Below are 24,020 nucleotides of genomic sequence, written 5' to 3' on the forward strand. Positions count from 1 at the left end.
AAAAACTGGTCACATATATGATATGAGTCTTTTAGACACTGAGACAAGTGGAGCTGTGATTCCTGAGAAAAAGGAAACAAATCAAGTGGTCCCTATGGGTTCCAGCTTTCATCTTGAAGGCCTTTCCAGACTGCAATACAAGGAAGAGAAATGTAAGGAAAAAAACAGCAGTCACACCAAAGTGAAGAGTCACATGTCAGAGTTTGGCTAGGCTAACACTGATAGAATTTGTAAGATGTTACACCAGAGACAGAGAGCTCTGGAAATCTGAACAGGGGTACCTTGCAGTCTGTTGATACTAAGATGCACATTAAAAATGGAGCTGGATTTTTTTTTTCTGGGTATGTTTTCATATTAGTCTACTCAAGCTATTATAGCAGAATGCCACAGAATGGGTGGCTTAAACAAAACAAAAAAATGTACTCCTTGAAGTTCTGGAGGCTGGAAAGCTTAACATTAAGGTGCCCACTGGATTATTGGTGAGAGTTCTCTTCATGGCCTGTAGTTGGCTGAGAGAGTATGAGCTCTTTAGTGACTCTTCCTAGAAGGACACTAATTCTATGGGGTCAAGGCTCCATCCTTAAGATCTCAATTAATCATAAGTAACCTCTTATAGGTTTAATCTCCAAATACAATCACACTGGGGGTTGGAACTTCAACATATGAATTTTGGGACACAATGCAGTCCCTTAATGTTTCTATTGTTTGTCTGCTCCCACTTTTTCATGTGTCTGTGTCTGGTAATTTTCAATTAGACATTAGAAATTAAACATTAAAAACTGGGATCTCTGGGCCACATTCTTTCCTCTGTAGATATTTACCTGTCTTCTGGGAGGTAGAATGAATGGGAGGCAAATCACTTTAATGCAGTCAAGTACAGTCTGATTCAAAGTTGGTTTACAGTTTTCCTCAGGCTCAGATGCCTTTAGTTTTTCTCCATTCATAAGACAGGGCTCTGTAGTATCTCTGACTGAGAACCTGAAGTGTTTATGGGGGCCCTCCTTTTGGCAGGATATGAACTTGAATGACTGTTTCCTCAGCTACCTGAGCATGCTGAAAACTCTACTTTCTTTTGCATCATCCTGCTGTTTTCACTTCTTAGCTTCTTATCTTGTCCATATTAAGTATATGACTCAAAGGGAAAGTATTTGGGCTGCAGTACTAACTTCTCCCAACCTGTGAACTCTCTAAAGATCCTTGTGCCCAGGTCATTTTTTTAAAATTTTTTTTTAATTTTTATTTATTTATGATAGTCACAGAGAGAGAGAGAGAGGCAGAGACACAGGCAGAGGGAGAAGCAGGCACCATGCACTGGGAGCCCGATGTGGGATTCGATCCCGGGTCTCCAGGATCACGCCCTGGGCCAAAGGCAGGAGCCAAACCGCTGCACCACCCAGGGATCCCTGTGCCCAGGTCTTATTTGGCCATCCCCAAACAAAAATTATTTACTAGTTCTATGCAGCTGTGAAAATCTTATCCACTTAGCTGCCTTAGTTCTGGCTCTCTGCCTTTTTCTCAGATTCTCATGATTCAGGGATCAAAATTGTTAGATACCCTGAGGAGAATAGGGTCTTCTGTTCCCTTCTCTGAGCTCTCTTCTTTTCCATTTGCTTCAGTGGCAATCAAACCTTTCCAATCAGATTTTTAAAAACTATACATAGTTTTTATAATTGTTCTGACTGAGTCAAATTGGTCTCCCATGACCTACTCCAACAAAATAATTTATAATGGGAAGTGTTCTAGCATTGATGCTCTAAGAAAAGGGAGGTGAGGGGCCTAGAGAGTGGAAGAAGCCTATCTAGAGTTTAGTCAAGCTGAGGAAAACTTTAAAGCTGACTTGGTCACAAGCTGACTCAAAACCTGTATGACATCATAGCAAAACTCCTTGGTCAATATGGAAATAAGAACATAATGACATCTCTATGGTAGTTCTATTTCCACACCCAATTTATGGAAGAAGAAACCCTTACTGAGGTAAGGTAAGTGACCTGACCTTGGTCACATAGCTAAGAAGTGAGAAACTTCTATCTTGAGATTCAGGAGCCTATTTTCCTGACCATTGTGCTACAGAGATGAAGTAGAACTTATCATGACATCATTTCCCTCCTTTACACCCTTTTTGTTTAACCTTGTGCTGCTTTCATCAAAGTCACTGTGTGTTGGGAAAACCTGAAAAATCTAGTCTACATTTCACTAATCTTTTACCCTTTAGTAGCAACCTTTAATTTCAACCATTACCACAGTTCAATGACACAGAGTATTCAAAGGAAATATAAATCCTTTGTATATATTATTTAGTTCCAAAGTAAATGAGGCAGATTGGCATTTTCTAGTATTAGTGCTATCAGAACCATATTGTAGGCAGCTCCTTTCCGTCATGCCAACAAAAACAGTAACTATCCATTTTGATGAATAACAATATGTTAGCCTCTGTGCTAAGAGATTTACACCTTTTCTCAATGACCTTAATTATAGTCTCATGAGGTACTTCTTTCCTCTATTTTAAGAATTAGGAAATTGAGTTTTAGGGAGGCTTAGCAACTTGCACAAAGAGATCCACTTTAATAATATTCATAAAGCATTAAAACTTGAATCTGAGATTTAATTCCATGTTAGCTTATTCCAGTGTTTGAGCTCAATGGCTTTCTCCTACTGCTCTGGTTCTGGGCCATACGTAGCTGCTGCTTCTTCCTCCTTTCCTCTCTTCCTTCTCTGGTCTTTCCTTCCCTCCTTCCACCTTCTTTCCTTCCTTGACAGCTTTTCTTTCTATCATTCAACTTTCTCATAAATGAACAAATCAGCATTTTGGGTAACAGACTTTCATATTTGAGCAATTTAAATCTTATATATTTATTAATGTAATGTATAATTTAGGAGCCTCCCTAAAGGGGAGGCTTTCCCTTAGGTACTAACGGTAATTAAAAAGGGGGGGAAAAAAAAAAGTAAGATTTTTTTTTTTTAGTTGGGAAAAAAATGTTTCTTTCATCACAGGCATAAATTTATGTAATTAAAATAAACAGCTTTTATGGTGTGTTTCATTGATGTGTGGTGGAGGATATCTATAATTAAAAGCATTCTTTAAATTATGTTCTACACCTTTAAAAAGATGCTTAGGAATCCCTGTTTCAATGTTTTTCCATCCTGGCTAGAGAATTACCTGAACATTTTATAAAAAGAAAAATTACAAATATCCAAGCCCCGCCACAGTATGATCAGGCATTTATGTTTAAAAAAAAAATCCCATAACTGATTCTGATATATAGCCAAGCACTGAGAATCCCTGCCCAATTTTTTTGATTAACATTTTAACACATTGACCAGTTGAGCTTAAAAACCACAAAAAAGTATTTACTTTGCTTCTGTGCTATATAAATAACCATATTATGTTTCTGGATGTTCACCAAATATTTCAGTTCTCTCTTCTGGGTATCTGATTGGATTGTACTTCTCAGCTCCCTTGTGGCCAGGAGAAGCCATGTGCCTAATGAAATTGTACTTCTGGGCCAGAATATTTAATTACCAGTTTAGTTAGAGGTCTACTACTGAAAAAAAAGAAAAGAAAAGAAAAGAAAAATGGTGACTACCAAACTACCATCAGCATCACCTGAACTCTTCTTAGACGCACAGTCTCAGACCCTGCCCAGATGTACTGAATCAGAATTGGTAGTTTCACAAGATCCCCAGGTGAACTTATGCAAATTCAAGTTTGAAAAGCACTGCTCTAGTTGTAGCATTTTCTGGCACAGAGACCAACAATATTTGAGATGCTGGCTAGAGTAGCAATGGTGGCCCATTTGTCAGCCTGGAGCTCTGAGTAACTCCAGTGGGCAAAGCTCTCTGCCAACTGGTGATAAGCATACAGCATGAGCTAAATCTTTGTATTTTAAGATGCTGTTGTGGCTACATTCTGCAGCACAACATATCCCATACTGACTAGACATCCTGAATGTCATTATAAGATGTATAGTGTCAAATTAAAATCAAAACACCTGTGAAAAATTTCAATTTAAACAAGATTTTTAAACACCAAATCAAAGATATATACTGATAGGAAATCCATTCAAGATTAGCCAGAGACAGGACAGAAGAGGAACAGTACAAAAACCACACTAGAGGTGTACTAGACAGATTTTGGATTCATTCAGATCTTTGAGGAAATGGCTCTGAGTTGAGCCTGTAGTGAGCAGAGAAGAATGGCTGCCTCTGTTTCAATATTTGAAACTCTCTGGTATTAAATCCAAAGCCAAATTCAAGGGTGAGCAGTGGGGAGAGAAAGATTATCACAACTTGCCATATGGGCAGCTCTGTTTACTAAGCAAGGAAAAAAACAGGTGGGTGAAAAAGAGAGCAGGAAACAGAGAGAGAAGAGAGGAATAGAAATAGTAACAAAGGTTTCGGGCTTACCACAGCTTGCTCTTTTATTTCAAACCTAGAAAATAGCTCTGGGCATGCTTGCCTTGATGAACTGGAAAAGTTCCACACATTAAGGCCAGCAACCCTGACATAAGGCCATCTCGAGAATGAATACATCTTTTCGATGAAGGGCTAATCTTGCACAAACACATTGCAGGGCGTTTTCAGGTCCTCTAATGACCCCCAGACTCTCTCTTGCACCATATTGTTAATGGAGAGGATATTTGTGTTAAACATTGTGCAGATTAAACTGGTGGATTATTTTCCCTGCATTTTAAAAATATCATTCAGCCCTGTGGCCAGACCATTCCTGACTGAGGAATACAAAATGTAACTGAATTTTCCTTTGCCTCATTAATGGAAGCTTGAGAAAATTTAAAGGGGCTGTTCAACTTTCTTCCTTAAAACATGCCTATATTTTTCTTCCTAGGGAACCATAGGATATCAGAGCTTTAGAATGGAAAAATGACTACTGTGGACTAGATGCCAAGTTCATTTAGGTACTCATTTATGGAAAAAAAAATGTGTGCATGCTCTCTATGTGCCAAACTCTATAATGGGAGCTGGTGATAAAGTGGGAAACAAGATCCACAAAGTCCTGTCTTTATGCAATTTACATTGGAGTATGACACTGTGTCCTCTCTATAAATGTAAGCCAAATACTTCCACCAGGAATGTTGACCGATATTTTGATTTTCTGGTAACTGTCATGAACTCATTCTGATTGGTAACATGGCATTTTGTGGTACACTAATTCCCATCTTACCCAATATATCAAAATATTTTTTCATTTTTGCATTTATTCTATTTTTTGACCATTTACCATTTCTTTTTAAATTTAAATTCAACTTTCCAACATAGAGTATAACACCTAGTACTCATCATATCCCATGCCCTCCTCAGTGCCTGTCACCGTTACTCCATCCTCCCACCTACCTCCCCTTCAGCAACCCTCTGTTGTTTCCCAGAGTCGAGTCTCTCATGGTTTGTCTTCCTCTCCAATTTTTCCCCATTCAGTTTTCCCCCGCTTCCCTTATGGTCCCTTTCACTATTTCTTATATTCCACATATGAGTGAAACCATATGATAATTGTCTTTCTCCATATTTAGCATTTCTTATAATACAACTTAGCCTCTGACAGTGCTGTTTTCCCAAAACCTCTGATTTCTCTGTAGTGTTTCCAAAGTAGTAGTTGAAACACAACATGGTAACAAGAGATTTGTGTATCAGTTTTTGGCTTACACTGCTAATGTATGCCACACCCACAAAGTATGCCAATTACTGGCAATACCCAGAGGCAGTTTTGGGACCAAACCAAGAAGTCTATTACCCAGAGTGCTTTCAAAATCAGGCTCTAGGCTAGTGGGAAGGATTAATGTATTGATTGAGAAATTAAACAAGAGGTATAATCTATATATCTGTATAATTTATTATTGGGAAGAAGATAAGAAAATGGTTAGGGTGACCTAAATTGGTCAAGTCCCTGTTGGAAATTAATATTGTAAATACTGAGTGCTGAAGCATCAGATGATCCCTTGTAGCAGTTTTATTCATCCCACTGGACCTGGCTGTGTCTTTTCAGTCATAAAACTGGGTGTTACAAAACAGCTATTGCCAAAATCTGAATGGGTATCATTGAGGTGCTTAAGAAGTCACCAATGCATCCATGATAACTTTGCTGCTTCCCTCACAACGCTATTGAGAGAATCAAGAGAAGATATTTGGAAAAGTGTTTCACAGTCCAGAAAGTACTTTACCTATGAGAAGTGGTAAATTCTCTACTGTTATCATTCTCTATTGTAATTATCAATGTGCTTGTTTTAAGGCAACCCAGACACTGAGATAACATAACTAGTATGTCACAAGGGCAATGTTCCCCCAGAAAAACACATTCTGATATTGTCAGTGCCATCATTCTGATGCATTTGTGGTAGGTAACTCTGACCTTTCATCTTCTCCAATGCTCTTGCCCTGCTGAGCTAAAATAGGGCAGTGTTCCTTTTTCCCTGCTTCTAGATGAAACTGCACACATGGGTTACAAATTGAGACCTATTTATGATGGAGAAAATAGGAGGGTGAAAATAGAGCGCTTATCAACTTGTCACAATATGAGGATGCTGGAAGGTTAAGTGTCATTCTCATGCTATCTTCAGAGGAAGAAAACTGATTTTCCTTTCAACAGATGTTAAAAGAAAAACTTTTAGGCTGTCACATATGACCCATATTTCTAGAACCTGGCCCAACTTGGCAACTGCAAGTCTTTGTGAACAGAGCCATCCAGAGGATAAAGTTTTGAAGGAAGCAGGTAGGACGGAATGGTGAGACATCAATGTAAAACCAGAGGACAAGAAAGTAAGTATACTAAGAAAACAGTCACAGAATTATTGTGCCAAGTTTAGCCAGGAACACTTACACTAACTGGAAATACAGAGGGCTATCTCTCAGTCTTTGTGCTTGTATATTCCCATGCATAACATACATATGCTGTCTTAGGTATTAGATTGACAGATTTATAAAAGAGTTTTGTCTAGAAAATAATCCCAGGAATTGTGAGTTGGAAAGTAGGAAGAGAAGAAAGCTTGCACAAGCTATGTTAGCCAGCTGAAAATTGCTATAAGCAACTGGGACTTCATAACTGGGACACCTCTGGGAGAAGATGTAGACCCATTTCTGTGTAATTCCCCACTAGGGGCAAATAAACTGGAACATTTATCCATCAATTTTCATTCATCTTAGTTGAAGGCTGCTCTCAAGGATGCTAATGTCCAGGACCCTTCACTTTCCATAGTCCTGCTAAGGACAACTCTACTATTACAATACTCTTCAGGAAGTGTCTGAATATTTTCAGGAAGAAGCAGTAAATGTGGGATCATGAGTGCAGAGGGCACACGGACACAATATTAACAGTATCTGCTATGTACACCATTATCTTCAGACTCTGTGATGTTTATTTCTGATTCTTCTTACTTGAATCTGATCTTTATATTCTTATCCTTATCCCTTCCTCAAATACCTCCTGTGGAGGAACAGCTCAGGCTGTTATACAGGACAGGAAGGCATTTCTTTTTTATGGTCATCTTCCATCCAAGTATCTAGAATAGCACTATCCTGGGATGCCTGGGTGGCTCAGTGGTTGAGCGTCTGCCTTCAGCTCAGGGTGTGGTCCTGGGGTCCTGGGATAGACACTCATCAGGCTCTCCACAGGGAGCCTGCTTCTCCCTCTGCCTACGTTTCTGCTTCTCTCACTCTTTCTCTCATGAATGGATGAATAGAGTCTTAAAAAAATAGCACTATCCAATAGAATATGAGTCACAAATACAAGCCACATATATAATTTTAACTTTTCCAGTAACTTTAAGTAAAAACATGATATTTTAATACTATATTTTTAACCTAGTATATCTAAAATATTATTTCAACATGTAATCAACATAGAACTCTTAGGATATTTTATATTCTTTTTTTCCAAAGTCTTCGAAATAGATGTGTATTTTACACATATATCACATTTCTATGTTTTAGTGCTCAATAGCAGTAGGTTGCTAGAAGCTACCATACTGGACAGAGCAAGTCTAGAGCCTCTCCACCCTCCATCTGGAATAGGGGGTGCTTAGGAATGGAATGTCCTAATATATTGAAAGTTAGATCAACAAATCTTCAGAGACATAAACAGATCACATTGTGGCTGGATGTTAAGTGGGAGATGTATTATAAATATTTAGTATAGTTTGTCATCAATTTGTAGGGCAGATATATAATAGGAACAAGGACCAGATATTCCTGCTTAGGCCCATCCTCTTAAACAATAACGACAATCTCAATAACCCTAGATCTGTTACTATTTAAGGATTCACACACAACTCCAGGAATGAGGATGGAGGGGGCGGGGAGGAGGGTGGAATCTTTCTTTGACTGAAATTAACTTTCCACATAAAAATATGTGTGGCCTCCTCCCCATGACTCATCTCTTGGTATTTATACTTTTGCGTAGTCCTCTTCCACATTGTATCAGAGTTGGTCTCTGTGACCAAGAGAATACAATATAAGTGATGGTACATCATTGCTGAAATCAGGTTACAAAAGAGATTTTTTTGCTATCTCTCTTACTGCTCACTCTAGAGGAACCCAGCTTCCATGATGAGAGAACAGTGTTCTGCACAGACCTATGTGACAAGGAACTGATGCCTGCCAACAGCCTCATGAATAACCCTGGGAGTGGATCTTGCAGTCCTGGTCAAGTCTTAAAGACATTAAGTTCAAGAAGCTCATGACACTCTGAGGCAGAACCACTAGCTCAGGCACTCCTAGGCTCTTGACCTTCAGAAACTGTGTGAAATAATCAGCATCAGTTGTTTGGCTGCTTTGAGTATTTTGTTACACAGCAATAAATAATACAATCTCCAGGAAAATGAGTTCAATTACAGACAAATGAAGAGAGTATATTTCCATGCTTACAGACTGAGATTTGTGTTCATTACAATCAGACTGAAAGGAATAAGCATGAGCCTGAGTTGGGAAGATAAGATCAAGATCATGCCAGGAAGAGAGTAGAAAATGAGGAACATTAGGGAAGGGAAAATGATAGTCCAGAATTTCCCCAAGCAGTGCAAAGATAACAAAAAACTTGTTTTTACTGTTTCTAGCCTACTATAAAAGCATAGGGTCAGGACTGATTTCTTAAGGAGAGGTACTAGGTATAAGAGTCACCCAAGTGTTATCCAGATCATCAACAATTACGGAGAAGAAAAGAAAAAAGAAAAAAAAAAAAGTCTTCCTCATGGTGTTCAGGGCTAGTCCAGATTCTGAGACTACATAGCAGAGGCAACTGAAAATACAGTTATGCCCCCAATCTGGAATTTAGCTAGTAGTATTAAAGAAGGTTTTGGTTCTCTTGGGACCAACATTCTAGAATGTTAACTACATTTCTAAGGAAGGCAGGCCACTGGGCCTAGTTTACAGAATGCTTTATGCGAGCTTCATTTATCTTATTAAATAACATGTCTTTGCCATTCATTGATTAGATATACAAATCATTCATCCCCATATGGAATTACAAAGGAATTTAGAGTCAAAATCCAGCCTTGTGCTGCCTGTGGTTGTCAAGGTAACAAACACCTTAATTCCAAGCAACCAGACCTCTGCAGACTATTTTGAAGCCACTCTAAGTATTAGCCACTCTTCCACCTCCCACTTCATGTACGAGTTTCTAGAGGCATTCTCAGGAGAGCTAATCAAGATATTAAGTTTATCCACAGACAGCCAGAGCGCTGATACCTTGTAGCAAGTTAGAAGAAATAAATATGATTTTCTTTGTGTACCACCCACCTCAGATGCCACATTCCTTAGGGCCAGGTAGAAGCCCCTCCTGCTGTCAGGGCTGGTTACAGCAGCTGTTTTTGGGTCAGCAACTGAAGGAAAGAGATCAGGAATATGGGGATGCAGATTCTATTTGCCCCTTCATATTGAACACAGTGATGATTACAGATGGCATCATTTTCTTAATTCCTTACAATGGGGTCAAACACTTTTAAGTTTTATCGTATGTTTCACACATTATCTTATACAAAAATATGGATATTGTCATGCTCATTTTAAAGATGAAGAAGTTAGGGCTTGGTGTGTGGTTCCATTCTTACCAAGGACAGGTAACTGTTAAGTGACAGCACCTGGACAGGAACTCACGTCAGTCTGACATCAGGGGTTGTACTCATATCCTCTGTGATTCTTCTCACTGCCACCTCACCACTCCCTGCGCTTGAGTCCCTCCCTTCTTATTTCCTTTCTCCCCATGGCCACAAGAACAGTATTAAAAATATTTATAACCAGCATGGTGTGAGAGTTGGTGAGTCAGCTGAGATGTCTGACATAGTTAGTGCAGGGAAGGATCCTGTAGGCCCCTGGAGAGCCAGAGAGATGTTGGCCATTTAGCTTACTGGAAGGACTATGAAGATTGAATCAGGATGCTCAGGAGCTCAGGACAGCTCCTACTTGCCAACTGTTACACAGTCCTTTTAATACTTCAATAGGAGGCGTGGTAATACTGATACAGACCAGCTAAGTATCAGCAATGATTGGCTGAACAAATTAATAGCAAGATAGAACTCGGATCTTACAAAGGAATGTTTTGCTCTAGACTTTCAACCTGAAAAAATGTAGAAGAGTTTGTTCATTGGGTAAGAATACATGTTTAGTCTCTCACATAGGGACTTGTAACAGCAGCCCTAAGAATACGATACACCTAAGATGCCTAGTGGTTTTACCAGCATAACCCTAGATCCCTTGGAGCTGAAAACCTCTGCATTTAATAGTAGAAAATTATAAATAAGTCAATCTTCTTCGCTGGTTTCTCATATTGTACTTTGAAAGATAACGTGTGTAATCTGCTCACTGAAGAAAATTTTAAAAATGAATAGAATTGGCGCTTTTAGAGTCAGTTTCATACTTCAGGCATAAATATTTTAGTTACTGCTTTAGTGCTTTAGTGGTTTAGCCAATGTCTTGCCATTTTTGCCATGATTCTCTGATGACCAAATAGTAGTGTGGTGTTCATTTGACAACCACAGGGGAAAAGGGAAAAGAGTGGAAGAATATGCCAGAGGACTGGAGATTCCAGGACGGCACTGAGGAGAGCTTCTAGAGTTAACCCACAGTGTCAGGCAAATGAGCACCATTAACAAGCCATTTGAGAAAGTGAGTAGGTGCATTTCCTTAAATAACACAATTAAAAAGTTCTGTATCATTAGTAATAACCTAAAAAAAAAAAGCCTTCATTATATTTAATGTACCAGTAGGAATATCTTCAAAAGCATTTTTTATTTACTTAAATAGCTATGAAGCAGTAAATAAAAGACAAAAAACAGGTAAAAGTAACTTTAAAATATCTGTAAATAAAATAACTAAAGCATATTTGTGGTTTAGAGGTTTCTATGTAATAAAACAGTATTTAATGCCCAATAGTAAATATTTCTGTAAGAGGACTTTGCTGGTAAATGGACAATTCAGGCTGACCAAGGAAATGAAAATACGCATTATTTCTTTGGGGACCTTCTGTCTCCGTTGAACACAAAAACACCCATTGAGACACAAGAGTTAATACTATGCCAGACATTTTATTAACTGACTTTTAAATTTTTAGTTGAATCATGAATTTTAACTTTTGAGTTCCTTCCTTCTTTCCTTCCCTTTATTATTATTATTATTATTTTTTAGAATGAGTCTTATATCGTCACTGCCGCTATTCCTGCCACCATCTCCAAAGAACCTTGGATTGCTACGATATTTACAGAGAAAATCACCTTGGACACTCTACCTATCTCAGCCTGAAGATCATGAAGCTGGTGGATGCTGGCAGTGATAAACTGAACTATTACTGCCAGCTCACATCCTCTTTTCTGGGCAACTTTGCAATTCCTCCCACAAAAATAAAAACTGTACTTCCTTGACCTTTGAGTTCAGAGGCAGACTTGTTGGGGCCAAAGGAAGGTGGGCATCAGTGACAGTGTGCTGGTTCCTCAGCTAGGCATTCAGAGGCCTCATCAGTTCTCAGTTTGCTCTCAGCCTCCTATTATTGCCATGAAAGCAGCTTCTTCTGGATGACTGCTCCCACTTCAGCTTGGGCATGGGCTAACCATGCAAGGAGCAGAGCCAGTCGAGCATGCGTAGCCAGCTCCAGGGCCAGAGGGAGGACCCTGCAGCCAAATTCAGCCTAGATTAGTTTTCACCCACCCCTTGCTGCCCCAGCACATGATATATGAGAGAAGTGAATGCTTATTTATGTGATTTGAATACTCTACAGTCACTTTTTACATAAAAAAAATGTTGTCAGTAATTAATTGATACCCCGGAAATGGCCTTTTAGTAGAGTTAAGGAGAAGTGGTTGGTGGTATCTCAAATGACCTCCATTTTCTTCCTGATATAATCTTGCCGGTGTTGCTGTCTATTCAAATCATGAAAATCAAAACTTCTTATATGGCAAGAATAGCATCAGCAATGATAACCTATGGCTCAGGGTATGCTAGCAAATAAAAATCATTAAAACAAACAAACTCTTTTGAGACTTAAAACTAAGTTAACCAAAACTGTAATAGCTCATTTAACGGATTTGTATTACCATTTCATTTTTTAAGGTAATAGACATACTATCACAATACTTTTAAAAGAAGTGTCTAGATTTAAATAAAAAGGGCCACTACAATACAGTAATTAGAGAGGGCTGCCTCGCTTAAATATTCATATTCTTCAGCTTGATCTAATCAAAATAAAAATTCATTTTCTTGGGAGAGTCCATTAGGGAACAAAGTAAGTAAAATTTCTCTCTAAATATTAAATGCATGCAGTTTACCACAAGTAATGCAGTGATGCACATAATTCATGCACAAGCCTTGCTTGTGAGAACTATGCAAATTTGTTTTGAGTCTAAATGCTTCAAACAGTTCTTTTACATTATATTGTGGAATACACAAGTTGAAATTTTAAATATCACATGCACATACAGACATGGCTCTGTCTTCCCTGAGAATGAAAATAACACAACCTGCCAAAAAATGCTTTGCATCTTAGGGAAAGTTTCTAAAGAAGAAAAATAGCAGAGCTCTCAAATTTCTTCACTGTAGAAAGAGGTTAATGCAGTTCCAGACAGAGGTCAATGCATTGATCAGTGCTGCTTCAAACAAGAAGGCAGGTCTTTTCACAGTGTTTACAATACATCTCAAAATTATCAAAACATTGTCAGTTTCACCTTGCTTTTTTTGGTTCATTAAGCAAAAATTTCTCTTTTGGAAATCTGCCGCAACACAGTAATTGCTGATAAATAATTCCATGTAAATCATCAAATATGTTTATTTTAATTGCACCCAAGAACTTTTAAAATAAATACCATATAAAGTACTTCCACATTTTGTAGATACCACATAAAAATGAAGGACTATGCAGCCGATTAATTGGAATTGAGACTTTATAGAAATTTAAGAGTGTGTGGGAAAGACAAGGATATTTCACTTCCTCATTTCTCATTCACTGGAAAGACTGTTTTTTAGTAAATATTGGAATGTCACCATTCTGCCTTCTTACCACACAAGGAGCAAAAGAACAAAACCCTTATCACTATTTCACATTATTGACTGATATAACTGAGTCAAATACCACTGTCTTTCTTTTCAAGAAGATGATTTTCACCCATCACCTACTGTCTCTGCTTTCAGTAACCATCCATCCATTCATTTTTTTCATTCAACAAATATTTATTCAACACTCACTATTTTCCAGGCACTGGATAGGAAGCAGTTTACAAAAAACAGACATGGCCTGAATCCTCTTGGAATTTACATTCTGACAGAGGAGATGTGTGCTAAGCACATAGATAGGGTGATAAATCATTTCAAAGAGTAATTAGTGCTGTGAAGGCAAAAAAAAAAAAAAAAAAATGGGTGCCCTGAAAGAGAATAAGTAAGGCCAATCCTAGAAGAACTGATATTTAAGCTGAGACCTAAAAAATGCAAAAGGACTGGCCTTTGAAGGAAGTCTTCAGACAGTAGAGAGTGCACATGCACAGACTCTGTAGCAAGAGAGAAACTTGGTGCTACCTCTGAAATTTCGGAAAGATTTCTTCTGCACCTTCATTTCATTCTTAGGTCATGGCACTTTAGACTTTTATTTTCTCTTAATATATATATTCTGTTTTCAAAGGTGCTTGAGGGCAAAGAACTAGTTTAGAGCCATTTTTATCACCCATCATAAACTATCATGTATTCCAGGGTCACAAATTTAAATCCCTCTAGGGTTTACACTGGAAGAAAGTTGATGAGGAATAATCATTTTACTCTTAACCCAGAGAACAGGAATTTTTGTTTTCCCCCTGAACCAGTCAGGCTTCAGTAAGGAAAACAGAAGGCATTCTATGTATTCTGAGTATAATATAGCTGCTCTGAACCTCAAACCTATAGTCCGATCCAAGCATCTATCTCCTATTCCCTCTGCATCTTCCCTCTATCTTCTCAATCTCACTGGTGCCTCTATGAATCAGATCAGAATCTGTGATGATATAGAGATTATAATAGGGATTATATCTGGATTCTATGTAGTAGGCTGCATCTCTTCCACATTACACTTTGCCAACTGAGCATCCACATTTACCATTTTAAACATAGACTTACAAATAACAAAATCAACATCCTTCTTCTATCTAGCATGATGCAAGTCTTCCTTGATCAACCAAATACCAGCCCACCTCTTCCCCAAAACTGAGATATAAATTCCATTATGTCGCTGTATTCATCTTTGGGTAATATTCTTTTTCCAAAACAGTCATAATCTCACTTTGTTATCACATAACTTAAAGATTAAATGTATAGCATGAATTGCTGTTAATATTAACACAGCTTATAATAGTAGGGGGAGGAAAATGGTTAATATATAAACAATATAATTACAAAACAAGAAAAATATTAATAGATTCTACAATCTCCATTTCTGCAAGTAGCCACATGGTTGTAATTCCTGTCTCTGCTGCCCATTCTGTGATTTCTTTGTCTTAAGCTTGCACCTCAGTTGACTGGGATTCTTTACTTTTTGGGGTGACACAAAATCATTCGTGAAACATCTGAGGTATTATTGGCCTTACCTATAATTGGTTGTAGTTTAACTTTTCACACAAAGTATCCTGAAGAATCTCCTGACTTCCAGACCACCTCTTCCGTGCCCTCAGTGGATCAATCATTCAAGTCAGTAAAGTAATCCACTATTTTGCCCGTGTGTTCAGTGTTAGAAGGAATCCAATGATCAGGTGGTAAACTCAGCTTCTTATACAGGAATAGTTGTTGTGTCTCCTGATAGGAGTACTACTGTTACTAAACCTTCCAAGCAAGCAAACTCAAAGTTGTGGGTACGCAAAACAAAAATTTTGTTTGAATTATTAGGGGCAATAAAAAAGAAAAGCAATCCTTACTTCCGTCCTTTGTTCCCAGATTGTGTTTTTATCATAATTGGAGGAACGGACCATTTATTGTTCAGAGAATCAAAGACTGTATATCACTTGTAGCATAACACTTTAGCTACTCAATCTATTTCTCAAGAATTGGCATAACTGAGCTTTCAGTACACATTTTACCTATTTCCACTAGATTACTTGTTTAGGTCTGATAGAGTCAACGAGTGAATTCCAGGGGTATAAGCACATTGCTTTCCTTGTTTTGTGGTTAAATGAGTATACTAGTTAAAAGCAGTGTTCATATGGGATATCCTGATTGTAAACAAAGTATTCAGGAAGTGCTAGCAGAAATGTCTGGGATAGAAAAGGCAACTATATACCCAGAATAGGAATCTATTCCAGTGAAGACACATTTGTTGCTATTTCTAGAATTGAAGAAATCCAAATAATTATCTTGTCCCCAAATGACTGGTTCTATCCTGCCCTGAGGAATAATGTTGTACCAAGGGTACATTGGTTCCTGCTATTGGCAGGCTGGGAATGAATGCAGCTGTTGTGGTAGCCAGAAAAACCTTATTGGGGGTAACCTATGTTACCTATGTTGATCTCATGCATAAACCTCCACCCCTAATCACTATGGTTACGTTGTCCATAAACCCATTGAACATACATAGAGCTTATCAATTTTTGGCAAATATCAGTGAATATTTATGGTAAATATTTCTACAGAATGCATAGATATTTACTCAATGCTATTTTCAGAGGTCCATTTATGTAAGTCACCAGTTTTTCCAATGGTGTTTCTTCCAAGTGTTTACCAGTGCCCACAAGTTGACCCAGATCTATATTTCTAGCTATGTCTTCTTTGATGTAATACGATCAATGATGTATGGTACAAAACTCTGTCCATTTGATGGAATTCCTCCCCCCCCCCCAATTCTTCAGGGCCACACCTAAGTGAAACGTCAATAATGCAGTCATCCACTTCAGGGTTATATCAATATGTCACTTACAATCACCTGTAAATCAGATAATTTTTTCCCTTTCACATTCAACTAGTGATAGAGAACTCCTCATGAGGCCATACAGTACAGGTAAAGGAGAGATGTTAATATAGCAAATATGAATATGTGTCATGGAAGCCTAAGCCATTCATGATACTTATGTTTTCTTTTTTTTTTTTTTTGATACTTATGTTTTCATGTCCAACTTGAGTCAATTTTCATTTATGTCACTTCCAGATGATGACTGAATGCTGCTGTGCATGCCCTGTTTTATGATCCAGAGCTATCCACTAAATCATGAGCAGCTCAAGGTGCATGTATCCTGCTGTAAGGAATTTAGTCCATATGAGGGTTTAGGACTAGTAACCCTGGCAGTAGGCCAGGAACTAATTATCAATAGGAAAATATTTTTCTATATAAGGAAGCAGAACTCTAGGGGGCTGCACTGTTCTGTAATTTTATTAGTAGTTACCAAATGCTCCATACTGCATCCATAAACCAGTACCAGGTATATGGAACTCCAAACACTATTGGATCTATTATGTGATATTGTCCAAATGGGAGACTTTAACAGAGACCAGAACTGACTGCAAAATCTTGTTCTTTTCTGAGACCTACTTAAACCTGGCCTCAGTTAAAGCCATAAATTCACTACATTCATACAAACATCCGTTAATTAACAAAGCCTCAGTCATTTATACACACTAGAGGATCCAGAGTGTTGGAGGAACTTGAATGTAATATATCATACAACCCAAATAAACCAAGTATAAAAAATATTCATATAAAGCTGCTGGGCAGAAATGTTATGTAGTCATATAAACTTATTGGACATGTTATCCAATTCTCAGAATTCTATTGTCTGATAAATGCCCTGATTTTTTAATAGGAGAAAAGATAAGGCTGTGAATTCAACTTACATTGTAACTCAGCCACTTATAAGATCAAATTTAGAATTTGATTCTCAAAAACCTCAACCTTCCAAGTTAGATTTATAAAAAGATGCATTTTAGAGTAGTCAAAAGTTAGCTCTTCAGTTCTCTGTCTGTGTCATTATCTGAGGCCCATACACAATAAGCTTTACACTACAATTAGTAAAAGGTATTCCACTTCATCAATTCCACTCTGATATCTTATTGCAAAAAAAAAGGTTGCTCTTGACAGTCTTTCCTTTCACAAACACTTCATTGCACTATAGATAAGTAATTGTTTTGCAACTGCATGCTACTGACTACCAGAGTATCATTTTTCCAACAGCAATGCAATCGTATCATTACTATCTTAACATCTTTTGAACCAGTTTCAAACTCTTCTATCTGATATTCCAGTTCTCCAAAACTGCTCCAAATATACATACATATTAGTCAGAATTTGGTCTAAAATATATTGTATGCCTCTCCATTATAATGATTTTTTTAATGCAGAAAAATGAGAATCTTATATATTAGAAGGTCCAAGGGGAGCAAGATCACAGAAGTCACTGCAAGCAATCAATGCAGCACAGATACAAAGAAAACCATAGAAAGTAGTGACAGTAATGCTGAACAGATATCTATTTACTTTTGATAGAAACATTAGTATATGAAATATATTACTTTGCTCTAATATAACAATTGTCACTTCATTCCAATACTGGGAGTGTAATAGGGAGTGGTGCAAACTGTGGTAGCCTGGAGGAATCACCACTCTCTTCCAGATGATTATTTCTATATGGAAATGTGGTTTAGGGTTTGCTAGAATTTCTTGAAATTTCAGGAGATCATGCACATGGGTGACAAAGTATTCATTCTATAGAGTTGGTGATCAAGTGATTACCAAGAGAGGTTGAGTGAGAGCCATAAAAGAAATCCATCAAACTACTTTTTCTGTCATTTCTAGTCTTAGATTCTCTAATAAGCCAGTTTCCCCCCATTCTTCTCCCACCTCTATCATAGCTAATATAAAGTAGTAGTAAAAATGAACACCTTAAATAACAGTGAATGTTTTAAGATGATGTACAGCACAAAATGAATAATGCATTCCAATTCTTTTCCATTTAAACCCATGCTTATCTATTTTGTGGATGGTTAATCAAGGCAGTTTCCACTCCCCATGAAAATTATCCCTAGTTTATGTAGTTTCTTCAAAGCTGAGATTGATTTGGAAATAGTTATTAAAATGTAAAAACAAATAAAAGAGCTTACTTTTTATTAGGAATTTATAATTTCTATTAAAGGAGTGCCTATCATTGTAGTGAGAGCTAATATTTACTGAGTTTTTGGAGGAAAGAGAAAAAAGAAAGGTATCATGCTGAAAGCTATAGCTATAGGTGGTGAGGTCATAAGGAAGTGTGGTTTGGGATTGCAGATTAGCAGCAAAGGCAAGAGTCTTTTCTGAGCATTTTTCTTAGACACAGACATAAATACTTGCCTTCATCTTTTCCCCTACCCCCTACTACTATCATATACTCAAGCTAAAGAAGACTGAAATCATTCTTCCTAATGGAATATATTCTGGGAATGCTGAAAACTGAAAAACAAAACAAAACCCAAACCTCAAATTATTGGTCATGCTTGACAACATCATCACATTAGTCTTTTGGAATATAGGGAGAGGATAGGGAGGGAATAACATTTTGGATTGACACAGCTGGACTTTAAGTATTTCTGATCTCAAAGAAGGGAAACCAGTGGTATAGAAGTCAGGAGGCCAAGATGGCAGCTAGATGGGCTGAGGAATCCATTTTCTTATGCAAAATCAAGTGTGTAGGAAGCAAGACTAGAAAGTAGTTTGCTTATTGTCAGGAAAAGGTTAAATTTATAAGAAGAGGTAATGGAGGACAAGGTATCAAGAACTTAATATAACAAACAAACAAACAAACAAACAAAAAACAGAAAAAGGAATCCAGACTGTACAATCCAATGATAGCAAGCAAATTTCTGTAAGGCGTTTTATTCATTTACTCCCTCACTCAATAAACAATTATTAAGTGTAATCCATTATGTTCCAAAACTTCCTGGTGTCTTGGCAAAATGAATACAGAAGATAACGTGATCCTCAGGCCAGAAGGACTGCCCTGCAGCAGTTTTCCTGTGTCCTTCTGTCTGGGGGCATGATCTGATCCCAAAGCCATTTGTTAAGAATTTCAACCTGTAGAATGTAGAGCTACTATTACTACAATTGTAAAAATGAAAGAAGGAAATATGAATACTCTTAGAAATCCAACCTTTTCCCCAAATAGGTACCCAATTCTGAGATAAGCACAGTAACATACATAAAGCAGTGGAACAAAACTGGCTTGCACAAGGCAGACAAAATGGGAATTCCATTCCATTCTACTCCATTCCCCAATTTGATAGTTCAGTAGAAAAGTCCTTTTCTCTTTGAATTCTGCTTCAGTTGACAACTTAACTTTGGATGTCACCCCTGCTTTAATATGATCTCTCAGATTTTCCTTTAAGTAAATGAGACTGAAACTTAATTTCTATTCAATAAGAGATAAGTAATAATTAAACAGATTCTCAGTGTATAAACTAATTTGAGGAAAAAGACGCATAACTTGGGAGCACACACATACATACATAAGCCAAACACTTTAAATTTACTAAGAAATCATTTAACAAATGACTGCTTCTGCTCTTTCAATACTCTAATGACTCAAAAAAAGTTAAATTATTCCAAATATCTCCTATCCAAACTGGAGGGAGTTGGTTTGAACTGCATGTGTGACAAATAACAGAAAATAAAAAAACATAATAATAAGAGTAAAAATAATAATGTGTTCTATAAATGACTAATATTATTATTCACTCTGCTAGCATTATCATATTATTAGCTTATTTACTTTAAAGAGATTTTATACAGATGCTCATTTGGAACAATATTGAGAAAATTTCAAGTTATTATGAATTTAATAAAACTATGACTTACATTAAATATTAAATTTATTTTAAACAGTATTCACATTATTTGGTAATTTAACCCTACCCAAAGTGCAAATCTATGTGGCAATTTAGCTACTATCATTAATTCTTTATGAATTAGCTGTGACTATCTGCTTCGCTCAGGAAGGCTCTTATACATCTAATTAGTGCTAATAGCAAATGCCTTTAAAATGTTCAAATTGAAACAAAAAATATGACAGCAGTTATTCTTATCAGGAAAATGTGCAGACTCTAAGGCATCTTATTAAAGGAGATAATATAGCAGTCAGTTTAAAGATGCCAGAGAGTCTATTTATTTTTGTGTGTGATTATTTTTTCATTCTGTGTACCTGTACAAATCAGCACCTTCAAGATTCCCATAAGCTCTAAACAAGGAGGTAAACTGCAAATTTTTAACCCTGAATTGAAAAGAAAGGAATAATGGGAATGGAGGGAAGAATAAAAAGGGGAGGGAGAAAAAGACAACTAATACCAAACAAAGTAATTAATCAATCTGTTCTTAGAAGTAGTTGGTTCATCCATGAAAAGAAAGTCAGGAAGTATATTTTAGGGATGCCTATGGTATTTCAGTTATTGTGCCAAACTTCAGGAATACCTCAATATAAAGATACTGCTTCTGCTCAAAGGAGCTCATGATTAAATAGGGAGACAGACTCAAATATAGTGGGGAGATTGCAAAGACTGCTATATAAAAGGGGTACAAGGGTACATGAGGGCAGTGCAGGTGTGTCTGCCTAGGGAATTCAGAGAAAGCTTTATGGACTACATAACATATGAGCCATCTCTTGTAGCAAGAAGAGGAGGAGTATGTCAAATTAATAAGGGAAAAAAAAAAGGTGTTGGCAGCAGATGGGCAAGCCTATGCAAAAACATAGAAAGAGCATGCTGAGTTGTAGATGTTTGTTATGACATAAGCGCAGGCTCCATTTAAACAATGGTCAGTTTCTGGTTGTTACCATTGGAGGGTAGACTTTTTGTTCCCTGAAAGCATAGTGCTCCTAACCCATGATAGTTTAAGTTCAAGTGAAATGAAATACAGACAGCCATCAAGTGGAAAAAAATCACCATAGCTCCATTAGTGGCATAATGGGTCCTATATATGTCACCCAGGTCCCCAAGTTCAGTGAGAGGCCCAATTATTTGGCCATAGGAAGAAATATATAACTAGGTGAAGTGTAAGCCCCAGAGTGAACAGCAGGCAATGAATGATTCACACCATGAACAGGCAGTGAAAAGCTGGATCTTGCTCATGAGCAACAGAGCAGGAGCATAGTCTGAGCTGTTAAGTGTCTGGGATGTTGGCCTACGCCTTCCCAGATGCTTAAAGGAAAAGGAGAAAATTAATTTTAGATTGAACCACACAAAATTGCCAATATTTGATCTTTTAATCTATAAAAAGAGCAATTTCATATGGTTTAATCTAGTATTTGCTAAGTGCTTACCTGGGACCTGTCAGTTCTGGGTAAGACTCTAGATATACTATCTAATTTAAGACTTGCAAGCACCCCATAAGATAGATCTCCATTCTACAGAGAGGAAACCAAAGATCAAAGAGCTTGGTGACAAACCACAAGACAGAAAGTTACTAAGTAAATAAATAGCTTCCTCTTTGGTTCCAAAACTGGAGAATTTTACCAGTCTCTTAATCTGTACACCAAACAGTTCAAGTAGACAACAATCACTCTGAAATCAGGTAACAAAAAGAATATGGCTTGCATCAGGAGAGCTAATAAGCCAAGACTCAAACCTCAAGTTCACAGGATTTGCTTCCTTGTTATTCTCTCTGCTTCTGCTCTCTACCATCCACTTACCTTTATTCCTATATCCTCCTCATCTTCATTTTCTTTTCTCTTTTTTTTTTAAGAAAGAGAGAGAGAACATGCAAGCAGAGCGGGAGGGGCAGAGGGAGAGAGAGAATCCCAAGCAGGCTCCATGCCCAGCATGGAGCCCAACTTGGGGCTTGATCTTACATCCCTAAGATCATGACCTGAGCTGAAATCAGTAGTGTGTTGATTAACCAACTGAGCCACACAGGTGCTCCGTGTCATCTTCTATTTCATTTAACCTCCTTCTCTCATTTTTTCCCTACTTCTGTCTCCCTTGTGCGATCATGAAGAAATAGGTACAATAAAGGTTGGTGTAACACTGGTAAGACTATGCAGCAATTAGCAACATTCTATAGATTTGCATTTAACATATGGAAAAACATTCAGTCTTTGTTAAATAAAGAATAAAAATTTACCATGAAGTAATGGTAGTCAACAAACTGTCTATCTGGTTTGCTATTTTTCCAGGGAAAATGGTTGAAATGATAATTCTAACAGTCATGTCTGAGAAGTAAGATGCTTCTGCTAATCTGATTATTTTCTTTAGCCTTAACCTGCTATTTTTATTAGTAATAAATCCAAAACCTAATACTACTATTTTCAAGTCATCTAATTTTATATCTCTGTTTCCAAAAACAACATCTCCTTAGAAACATAGTTGGTTCCAAAGGTGACATTTTCAGTAACATCTTCCCATGCAATGTTCCTTATTTTAAAGGACTATGATCTTTCATTGAATACTAATATTTTAAGATGTCTTATTTTTTTTAATCTTAAAACCAAAAACAATAGTAATGACCAGTTTTTCTTAAGCTCCAAGAAAAAAAAATATCTTCCACTGTTGAAAAAGATGACTGTATTTTCTCTTTTCTCTCCTGTTTCTCCCCACCAGCCATAATAATTTCCTTTCACATCATTCATTTAGATCCTTGGCCCTTTCTGAAAAGAAAAGACTAGATATGGTTTATAAACCCAGTCAGCACAATGATTTTCAGAATAGAACCATTAGCCCTGCCCATTCAGGTGTCACTACCTTTTTTTAACAAGCTATTGATTTCCCCAAGAAAGTAGAGATAGAGATCAAAATGCATCTAAGAAAATGAAGAAAGCAGAAGAAAATAAACTGGAAAGAAAAGCAAACCTAGGAGAGTATTAAAATGGGGAGAAAGATAAAATCCTTAGAATAACAAAACTGGGGGGGACTGTCAGAGGTCACAGCATCCTAAGATGTCTTTTACACTGACAAATATTCCACAGTAGCCACTCCTACCATGTGTCTTTAGTTCATATATTGTTGCTGTAATGCCCTATTTTATAGTTGGTCTTTGCCTACAAAGTTCTTACTTGTCCAGATCCATCAATGATTAATAATATATAACTTGGTGAGTCTGATGGCTTGTATTACCAAGAAGAAAACCTTGCCTTTGTCCTTTCATGATGAAAAGATAATATGTGGGAGAATCTGATCAGTCTGTCCTAATGTCAACCCTTGAGGAATCTTCCCTCCATTGTCTTGCACTCATCAGACCATCTAGGGTTAGACTGATGAATCAGGCTACTAAGTTTTGCCATGATCCCTTCTTTCACAGAAGAGAACTCTCCCTCTTCAGCAGCAGCACAAGGAGGGTTAGTGTACAGATGCTCTGATCTCTGGTCCTGTATACTATTCACACATCATCTTTGGGCTAATCCTGAAATCTTGCTCCAACTCGCTTCTTTGGTGAACGAAAGTAATAATATGTGGAGCCCCTAGTGTGAGCTGACATTCCTCACTAAAAACACTGTTCTCTTTTCTGAGCTAAAAAATAATCTGATTATACTTTAGAAACATTAGACTTTCATGAGCATTTCACACTAAGCACCATAATAAAGATTTTAGTAATTTAAGATTCTCTACAACCTAAAACCCTATAAAATATAACATGGTTT

General features: G+C 37.3%; 2 long non-coding RNA genes across 9 annotated transcripts in view; one reads left to right on the forward strand and one right to left on the reverse strand.

The window, feature by feature from the left end:
* The window catches only part of LOC144322307 (uncharacterized), a 551,832-nt gene that overhangs the window by 254,656 nt on the left and 273,156 nt on the right, over positions 1-24,020 (reverse strand). For 4 of the 6 annotated variants that reach the window (XR_013387922.1, XR_013387920.1, XR_013387910.1 and 1 more), the window contains one exon: positions 19,244-19,471. The exons of 1 other annotated variant lie outside the window; for it this stretch is intronic. This is a non-coding gene — a long non-coding RNA (uncharacterized LOC144322307). Of the gene's footprint in view, positions 1-8,377; positions 8,435-9,738; positions 9,822-19,243; positions 19,472-24,020 lie in introns of those variants that run through there. One more of the 6 variants, XR_013387916.1, reaches the window with a different exon arrangement.
* On the forward strand, positions 9,260-11,848 carry LOC144322309 (uncharacterized). Of its 3 annotated transcripts, none has more exons than XR_013387927.1 (3): positions 9,260-9,517; positions 10,977-11,103; positions 11,623-11,848. It is a non-coding gene; the product is annotated as an uncharacterized LOC144322309 (long non-coding RNA). The 3 variants fall into 3 exon arrangements; XR_013387929.1 differs by lacking the exon at positions 9,260-9,517 and adding an exon at positions 9,539-9,609; XR_013387928.1 differs by lacking the exon at positions 9,260-9,517 and adding an exon at positions 9,662-10,586.

Source organism: Canis aureus, chromosome 10 (genome assembly GCF_053574225.1).
Source record: "Canis aureus isolate CA01 chromosome 10, VMU_Caureus_v.1.0, whole genome shotgun sequence".
Taxonomy (NCBI): domain Eukaryota; kingdom Metazoa; phylum Chordata; class Mammalia; order Carnivora; family Canidae; genus Canis; species Canis aureus.